Consider the following 9987-nt stretch of genomic DNA (forward strand, 5'->3'; position numbering starts at 1 on the left):
CCCACTAGGTGGACGGACGACATCAGACGAGTCGCAGGGAGCTGCTGGATTCAGGCGGCGCAAGACCGTGGCGTGTGGAAGTCCCTACAAGACGCCTATGTCTAGCAGTTGACGTCTATCGGTTAATGATGATGAAAAAAAACTATTATGTTTGGCAGCCCTACACTTTGTATAACTTAAATCCCTATAGTCGCTAAGTTTCATAACCTACAAGTGTTACGACCGAAGTTTTACTTAGTCGGTGTCTGTAAATATCTTGATACCATTTCTAGATTGGAAAAATTGTTTTGTTGTTTTCCAAAGCTGTTGTACACAAAACTATATTGACTAAGCAGTATTCCTTTTAATCTTCTTCTTTTTAGGGTTCCGTATCTCCAAAACAATACAGGAACCCTAATAGGATCACTTCTTTGTCTGCCTGTCGTGTCTGTCAAGACCCGTCAAGGGAATCAAACATATAGGGTACTAGCTTATGCTCGCGACTTCGTGCGCGTGGACTACGCAAATTTCAAATCCCTTTTTACCCCGTTAGGCAATACCTTTTCAAAAATCCTTTCTTAGCGAACGTCTACGTCATAATAGCTATCTGCATGCCAAATTTCAGCCCGATCCGTCCAGTAGATTGAATTGTGCGTTGACAGATCAATCAGCCAGTCACCTTTTCCTTTTATACATATATTTAGACTTTTCGTTGGCCTAGAATCATGAAATTCGGCAGGTAGTATTTTCCCAAAGCGCAAGTAAAGGGACTTTCACTTGATCAGGATTTTTTTTGAGAACTTTATGGTAAACTCAAACTTAAAAACTTTATAAGAAACATCGAAACAGGCACATCAGATGTGCCTACACCATTAAAGAAAGTGTTATTAATTTCTTAAAACGAACATAACATAAAATCACCACTTAATAAGCTCTTAATTAAAAGTAACGTGTGACTAGCTATAAGTCCAGCAAATTGCTAATGCGCGTGGCTGCCATTTTAGTGACGTCGGCACTAGACTGAAGTTTCAAGCTGATGGTATATTTTTATTTCGGCTGACGTCAAAATGACGTCATTTCGATGTTAATTAGACATGTTTCCAGCGCAATAGCAATTTGCGGGACTTATAACTAAAGAAACTCACGCTGGGGCACGTAAAAAAGTAGATTTTTTCGCAAATTGAAAGCTTGCAGCTAGTAGTCACATTTTCTTTTCAAATTATATCCAAAGCAAAAGGCTCTGTAGTACGGCACTCTCCGTCGTCCCGTACATTAAACCAAAAAACGAAAATCTAAATTTTCGCCCAGCCAGCACAAAGGTCTTGTAAGGCTGTTTTTCCACCAGAGCTATGTTGCTATGCTACGGATGCGTGTTCAACACACCAATAGTGTTAACGCACTTATAATAAACTAGATGATGCCCGTGACTTCGTCCGCGTAAATTTAGGTTTTTGAAAATCCCGTGGGAACTCATTCATTTTCCAGGATAAAAAGTCCTTCCCCGGGATGCAAGCTATCTCTGTACCAAATTTCGTCAAAATCAGTTGAACGGTTGAGCCGTGAAACGCTAGCAGACAGACAGACAGACAGATAGACAGACAGACACTTTTACATTTATTATATTAGTATGGATGGATTAGTATGGATTAAAGTCACGTGATCTGTTGAGTCGACTGTATAAAATAATACGGGTGGTTGATGGTTCTTAAAGCCAATAGCCAAGCTATTTTATTTTATAGGAAGCCAACGGTATACGAAGAAAACTAATTATGTTATTATGATTATGCTATTAAATACTTTTGTGTTTATGTCGCCATTTTAATTGATTGGTTGTAATAGTAATTTTGTGCCCTGATCAGGTTAACGTTGTAGTTAGGTTAGTATAAAGAGTAAACCTCTCGGTAAGCTTCTACGCGTGTGATCATTATGCGCGCAAGTTGAACAAGAGAGGACATTCAAATAACTAGTCCAAAAGTAGCTTATAATGCCCCACTTTTCTGTATGAATTTAAACTCACTTCAGGTACTCTTTTAATAGGATTGCTTTATTTTTACAGCATAGCTTTAGCTCTGGTGAAAAGGGATTCAATGAAGTAAAATTTTTACATACCTGTTGAAGGGAGGGATGCGAGCTAAGAACGCGAGATATGGATGTTAAGTTAAGGATGCAAGCTAGGAATGCGAGAGTAGTGTAGCTATGGGCAGTATGGAGCACAGCTAATGACAAAGCGTACATCTTCCTCGCACAATTGCAAAGCGCATCTTCATAGCATCTCCGCTCCGTTACGTCACAGCTTTGGTGGAAATAGATACGTAGTTTTTAGTCCGGTATCCACCAGTACGCTTAGTATAAGATTTTACGTCTCACCAAACGTTGCTAGAATTCGACAGTCGAAACACAATACCGTCAAAGTAATATGGACCTAAACTGCCTTGAATTAAAGTCGAAAATTCAATGCTACTAACTTTAATTTCGCAACGTTTCCACTTGGAGCGCTGGCTGTAGATGTGTAGACAAACTTGAGCTTTAAAACAAGGCAGTTAAGATCCAGTTTACTATAATGCGGAAGGTTTTCGAAACTAGAATACTATCAACGTTAGTGAGACATAAAATCTCGTACTAAGCGTACTGAACGGAGATGGGCGGAGCTATATTTAGCAGACCAATTCGGTTATTGTAAAATGACGTGATAATTTTTTCGCGTCTGTTATCAGAAATCCAATTGGTCCGTTAAACACATCTTTGCCCATCTCCGCTCTAGTGGATAAGCCAATTCTGTAAAACCTGCATCAATCATTATTACAATCGCAATTGTTATGATTGGCTGAATTTATGCTATTCTTGTTGTAACAATGTATTGTACCCAATAGTGAGCAAGCGTCAGCCAATCAGAGGTGATTGCGATCGTAACATTGTAGCTGTCATTTTACCACAATCGAGCAGCAGGTCTTTCGTAACTTTGCTTTAACCTCAGTTACCGCTTAGCTCCAGCTCACATGTCTGGCGGAAAGGCAGCTTAATACAGGGCGTGACATTTGCTCTATTTTCCCTTATTACCATCCCCTTTTAAGGTTATGGGGACGTCTAAGAGATACAGAAAGGATCAACCCTCACTATTATTTGATGTTTGATTTGTTTTCATCATTTCCCAAATCTTTTCGTATTCCTTTTTTACCGAGTTCAAAAAAGCAGGTTCATATTAGCACATACTATTATGTCCGTGATTTTCTCGCTTCAGGCTGGTCTGATTTGAATGTGGTTTTTTAATCATAGCTTAGCGACGATAGTTTTCAGGTGTGTTTGATGAAAATTTGTATAGCCCTACTCACTATGATGGGCGAAATTGAAGGATAGGTAGTAGACAAAATGTCTTATGAACATCTGATCAATCCATCAATAGATTGGGATAGCGAACGTAGCACACTTTTGCATGGGTATGGTTCAAGACCTGGAGAGTGACATATGGTACTTTTTATCCCAGGAAATCAAAGAGTTCCCACGAGATTTTTCAAAATCTAAATCCACGAGTACGAAGTCACGGGTATCAGCTATTGGTATCTATATATTAAAATCAAAGATAATGTACACGTCCGTTTGTACTAATGTAAGGACGCGAAAGCTCCAAGAGTGTTGTCTTCGGTAGGTAGCTCACGTTTTGCTGATGGGGCAGTCAGCCAGTGTAACAAATGAATAAATAAATAAATAAATGTATAAATAAGACTATGTTAACAAGTATAACATTATGTAAATAATTTAAGTAAACAACTTTGTTACCGCAACGCGTTAAAACAAACATGTTAACACGTTAAGCCACGAAGTATATACTAGTGGTGTCAAATACTGTTAAACTTACATAATATAATATCAATAATTGTTATTAAAATTTATTGATAAATAAACACGTTAAAAATATAACACTGACTAAAAAAAAAAAAAAAAAACACGATACCTACCCCACTTGATTTCATCTTACTTTGAAAATTGAAAACACTACTTTCATGAACACATTTCAATTTATTTTTGGTGATGTAACCAAACGAGTCGCAGGGAGCCGCTGGATTCAGGCGCCGCAAGACCGTGACGTGTGGAGTGGAAGTCACTCCAAGAGACTTATGTCCAGCAGTGGACGTCTATCGGTTGATGATGATGATGATGATGATGACGTGACCAGAAATTACGGTTTTCAAATTTTACCCCTTGCGTGTGCTATAAAACCTAGGTACCTACCTACCTGATAATTTCATGATTCAAGGTCCATGGGAAGTACCCTGTAGGTTTCTTGACAGACAGACAGACAGACGGACGCACAGACAGACGGACGGACGGACGCACAGACAGACGGACGGATGGACGCACAGACAGACGGACGGACGGACGCACAGACAGACGGACGGACGGACGCACAAACAGACAGACGGACGGACAGACAACGAAGTGAGCAAAATAAACTACACCATCAAATTACCCGAAAAAATAAACTAGCAAAAAGTCTATGAACGCGCACTATCGTTAATCGAACAGTATCGGTAATAAACAGAAATAACAAAAATTTCGACTATTGTATTATTTATGTATCAAATCAAAGCATCAACAAAAATAACAAAATTATTTAACTTATTTATTAACACGTCGTAGGTATTCGATGGGAACAACAAAATCATTTGATATGCTAAATTTATCATCATATCGATGTGGTGATATTTAACATTAGTTGACTTGCTATTTTTAACCATATTCAATGCATCGGTATTTTTAGCGCATGACGTAATCGGTCGCAATCGGTAGGTATATTGTCGTCGCGCGCGCGTTTTGCACCGCGCGCCCCCTTCGAAATTTAATTTCCTGGAATCTTCGCGCTACCTACTTAAGTACCTACTGCAGCTACTTAGAACGTAGGTATAGGTCCTAACTATAATAATTTGTATTTTTTGATTTAATAATATTTTTTTATTTAAAATTGTTAAGTTTTAGTATCGCAGTTAATCAACAAACTTTAATATGTGTTAAATTAACAGGTTAATAAATAAATTGGTCACCTCTAGTATATACGTAAATACTGTTCATATTGTGGTGGAAAAAGTTCACAGTTTTGGCTTGTCGTTTGTTCGTACGAAGTAAACTTTTTTCAAAGGTCAATGATTTAATCAGTACCCTTATTATAAACGCGAAAGTGTGTTTGTTTGTTGGTTTGTTGGTTTGTCCTTCAGTTACGTCGCAACGGTGCCACGGATGGACGTGATTTTCGGCATGGGTATAGATAAAGACCTGGAGAGTGATACAGTTCACTTTTTATCCCGGAAAATCAAAGTGTTCTAACTAACTAGCTACGACCGAAGAGTCCCCCCAGAACAGACCAGTTTAGAAATTATAAAATTCCAAACCCCTGCCAGGAATCTAACCCAAGGTCAAAAGCGCTAGGATCCACCGACGCGGAGGGTGTGAACGCCCGTAACCTTATAGCCCGCATGCTGTCGAGCGAAGACATCTGGCAACGATATAGCCAAATGCTGAGGGCTATAATGACAAGAAGAAAAGAGAGGGAAAAAGAAGAAAAGAGGAAGACAGAAATTTAGAAGGTCAGCTTGCTTACGCTGTTCCGTGCTCACCTAGGTAGACATGGGGAGGTTATTTCGTTATTATAGAGAGGTTATTATAGAGAGTCCGTGCGAGTTGGACACACCCTGCCAGGTAGGCAGAAGTCCATAGGGATTTTTTCCTCCCTCGAAGAAGACCCGGAACCTCCCACTAATAAGACCACAGTGTTTACCACTGCGCCAGGGAGGTCGTCTTATTAGTTACATATATGTGATCAGTAATTAAAATGAAGTCACGACCTCAAAGAGCCGGGTAAAAGTACACCCACTACACTTTTACGGATTCATGTTATTATGTTATTCTGCTAATGAAAGCGCGGTATTATTTTTCCATTTCCTCTGAAACCCGCCGGAACAATTCCGTGTTTCCTGGGGCTTAATTATTTTTCATTTCGCGGCCAAAGTTTTGAAAAAACACTTTCTCATCTAGTGTTTTGCTCTAAAAGGCTAAATTTTTTTCAAATTCTGTTTCTGTATTTTTGAAGTGAAAACTTATTGAGGCGCATTGGGCAATTTTGGGATCGATACTAACTTCAAGTTGCGCCACCTACATGCTAATAATTAGCTATTAATAGTTATTTGTTATGCAAGGCTGCAAAGTTTTTATTTTGTCGCGAGAGGTTGTATTCCTCGCTACGCTCAGGATTCTATTTTTGAACCACTCGCTTCGTTCGTGGTTCAACCTTAGAATCCTTCTCTGGCTCGGAATTCAAAGGCTCGAGCGCAAATAAATTTGCAGCCGTGCAAAACACACAACTTTTCATCTCACTACAGCGAGGAAATCACTAGATAGAAGAAGGCAAAAGAATCCTTTCCGAGCCATTGAGATGAAAAATTAAATGTTTCTTGTGGCGGTTGCCACAATAGAAACTAGATGGCGCTGTTCAATCGATGACGTAGTCCCGAACAAATGTACCGCCGATAGCAATCGCACTAACGGAGTTTTCTGCAATCTGGACTATATATAGAAGTTTCAAGACATAACCGTCGGCCCAGCTGGCGCTACCGAGCACAACCAACCGCTCGGTGGGAGATCTCCCCTTTGGTACGGTCGAGCCTGCACACCGCTCCCGTACATTGGTGACCCCGACGTGATCAAGAACGGTCGCACACCTCAACAACCGACGAAATCAAGAATGGTCGCACACTACAACAGCCGACGTCATCGAAGATCAACCGCACGCCGCCGCACTCCGCACTGCGCACTCAACGTGATCAAGGGTGATCGCATACACCGCAACACCTTTGGATCACACACCGCAAGCCGACGTCTCCTCCAACTCCAAGTCTACAAGCAGCAACAGCAAGCACATCGAGGCCTGTAAGACGGATGTAGCACAGCTTCGGGGCACAATGGCTCTGCACTCCATCACCAGCTACAAGCGTCCTGGTCCACCGCTTCTCTGGATGGTTAGCAGCCATTGCCCTTCCTTCACACGCCTTCACGCTACAACGCCACCTCTCTTTACTGCTTCACACTACGCGTTCATCTCGGAGGAGAGTGATGTGGCGGTTGCCACAATAGAAACTAGATGGCGCTGTTCAATCGATGACGTAGTCCCGAACAAATGTACCGCCGATAGCAATCGCACTAACGGAGTTTTCTGCAATCTGGACTATATATAGAAGTTTCAAGACATAACCGTCGGCCCAGCTGGCGCTACCGAGCACAACCAACCGCTCGGTGGGAGATCTCCCCTTTGGTACGGTCGAGCCTGCACACCGCTCCCGTACATTCTTAATAATTAATTGTTTCTTAATGCTACCTATTAAGGTTCAATTAGTATGCTTTCAGTAGTCGATTCGATTCTGCTATACGTCAAATTTTTATAATTTATAAAATTTGCTTAAAAAGTTTAAACTTTTAACCGGAAAATGATGTTGAGCTACGTCATATATATAAACTAGCTTATGCTCGCGGCTTCGTCCGCGTGGACTACAAAGATTTCAAACCCTATTTCACCCCCTTAGGGGTTGAATTTTCAAAAATACTTTCTTAGCGGATGTCTACGTCATAATAGCTAACTGCATGCCAAATTTCAGACCGACCCGTCCAGTAGTTTGAGCTGTGCGTTGATAGATTAGTCAGTTCGTCACCTTTTATTTTTATCTCTCTCTCCGGTCGTTCCTTCATTGCTGAAGATCGTGGTCCTGGCAAACTGCCCTCGAATCGGCTTCTGTTGGTGGCCATTTTAACAATGTGATAAAATCCACACCTGCTGGACTCCTTTAGCTGGTCGGACCACCTAGTTGGTGAGCAGCCTCTCGCTCTTTTGCTCCCAATGTTGCCCGTCACTATTAGCTTTTCTAAGCTGTCATGCCCCCGCCGTATGATGTGGCCGAAATATGAGATCAATCGTCGGTAACATATGGAGGAGAGTCGAGCAGTGATTCAGAGTTGCGAAAGGATAGACACGTTTGTGCGCTTAGCAGTCAAGTTCTTTTTATATATCGAGATAAATAAACAAGGATAAATTTGCAAGAAACAACGAGTAAATAAATGAAAAGCGTACATTTTTCTAGTACGAGGATCTCTACAAGACAATTCAAACTTAGGTACCTACTGACGTAAGTGGTTCCACAATGGACCTCTTTCCTCCCTCGTCCCTTTCACCGCGATGCGTCGGATGAATAAAAGATTCACCCCATGTACGGTATTGTTAGATAGAACACAATATCACAATGTACACTAACAACACACTAGACTACAAGATAATGGAAAGTAAACACTAAGGAAACGTGTCGTAGGTTCCAAGTGGCGATATTGTTGAAGAGGGAAATACTTTGTATGCCGTTTGGATACTATTAGTGCTATAATAATGGTATCAGTCCTTTTTAGGGTTCCGTAATAAACAAGGAACCCTTATAGTTTCGCCATGTCCGTCCGTCTGTCCGTCCGTCCTCGCTTAATCTCAGAGACTATTAGTACTAGAAATCTGTAATTTGGTGTGGGTATAAATATTAATCACGCAGAAAAAGTGGTGAAATAAAATTGTGATAAATATTTTTTTAGGGTAGTTCCCCTACATGTAAAGTGGGGATGATTTTTTTTTCTCGTCTACCCCATAGTGTGGGGTATTGTTGAATAGGTCTTTTAAAAATACTGTGGGTGTGGGAACATCATTTGTCGATTTCTAGATCCGTTTCTGAAATATGATGTTTTAAAATGCTAATTTTTATTAGAGTCAAGTGTATAAATAAATAAATACATATTAAGTTTCTATACATAAACTTGAGATTTAGCACGTAATACGATTTGCTGTAGATAACTGAAGTATACACTTAGACCCCATTAAGTTCCACCAGAACGAAAGTGGAGCAAAGTAACAGATAATTAAGTAGTAGGATAGAAAACTACAACATTACTTTATTCAGTTTAAAATGTGACAAAAAATTCTACTAACTATTTCTACATTCAAGAAAGAATCGTCTAAAGTCTTTTTTATCGATAAGCATTAAAAGCTTATCATTATCTTATTTTAATGTATATTTTGCCATATCCTAACAGGGTCTCATAATAATTACCTAATGTTATTCTTGTATATAAAGTAGCTAGGTACATGTGAAACGCAAAAAAAGAAAGTTAAGAACTTATAGATGAAATTTCGTTTTTCGGTCGTCATGCAATCCAAAGAAAATTAAAAATAATACTACCCTAATAAAGCTATTTAAGTTTAGTTCAGAAGCTATTCAGAGTCGTTATTATTTCAAAAAGTTCGGGATCTCAATTTCCTTTCATAGCAGAGATTAAAATTCATCACTCATCCACCCCAGCTTCAGCAAATTTAAAAGTCACCTAATTAAAATTTTCAAAGCACTTGCCTCCGCTGCATAAAACATCGCAAAAAGACGGTTTAAAAAAACCAATTTAATTAAAAAAAACCATTAAAGTTAAATCTTAAAAGTGTAACATATAAATACCTTTGAAGTAACATTTGGTCTCACTTAACCACTTCAAACGTAACATGTCGTAGGCTCACATTTAAAACAATTCTTTACTTTTTGGGACACAAAATATCAAGTCACTTAACACAATAAACTACACAACTCACAACGTTATCGTCAAGAAATGAGTATCTAGATTTTTATGGAACGAATTTCTTCAATTTAAATTTCGTTCTTTAACACTCTCCACACGTCCGCTCGCGTCCGCGGTCAGACGGCAACTGAAGTCTGAAATGTGATACTTCGAATTTCGAACCTAATTTCACGGGGCGGGAATTGGCGACTCGATTGCAGCCTTCAAAGTTGATATGTTTAATGGAGGGTAGATGGCGTTGTTTAGAAAGGCTCGCGAAACAAATTAGGAAATAGGTTAGCAGGTTAGCAACTTTCCTATTTTTATTTACGATAGACATAAGTAAGCCTCGTATTATACCGTAAATACCGTTGCTGATGAAAAAGTTATACTTAC

The 9987-nt window shown here is 39.6% G+C and overlaps 1 protein-coding gene across 2 annotated transcripts in view; it reads right to left on the reverse strand.

Moving 5' to 3' along the window:
• Positions 1-9726, reverse strand: part of LOC117997115 (neuroligin-4, Y-linked-like) — a 130967-nt gene extending 121241 nt beyond the window's left edge. For both annotated transcript variants that reach the window (XM_034985287.2, XM_034985286.2), the window contains exon 1: positions 9495-9726. The gene's annotated coding sequence lies outside the window, so the exon portion shown is untranslated. The remainder of the gene's footprint in view (positions 1-9494) is intronic.
• Positions 9727-9987: the final 261 nt, after the last annotated feature.

This window comes from Maniola hyperantus, chromosome 4, assembly GCF_902806685.2.
Source record: "Maniola hyperantus chromosome 4, iAphHyp1.2, whole genome shotgun sequence".
Lineage (NCBI taxonomy): Eukaryota > Metazoa > Arthropoda > Insecta > Lepidoptera > Nymphalidae > Maniola > Maniola hyperantus.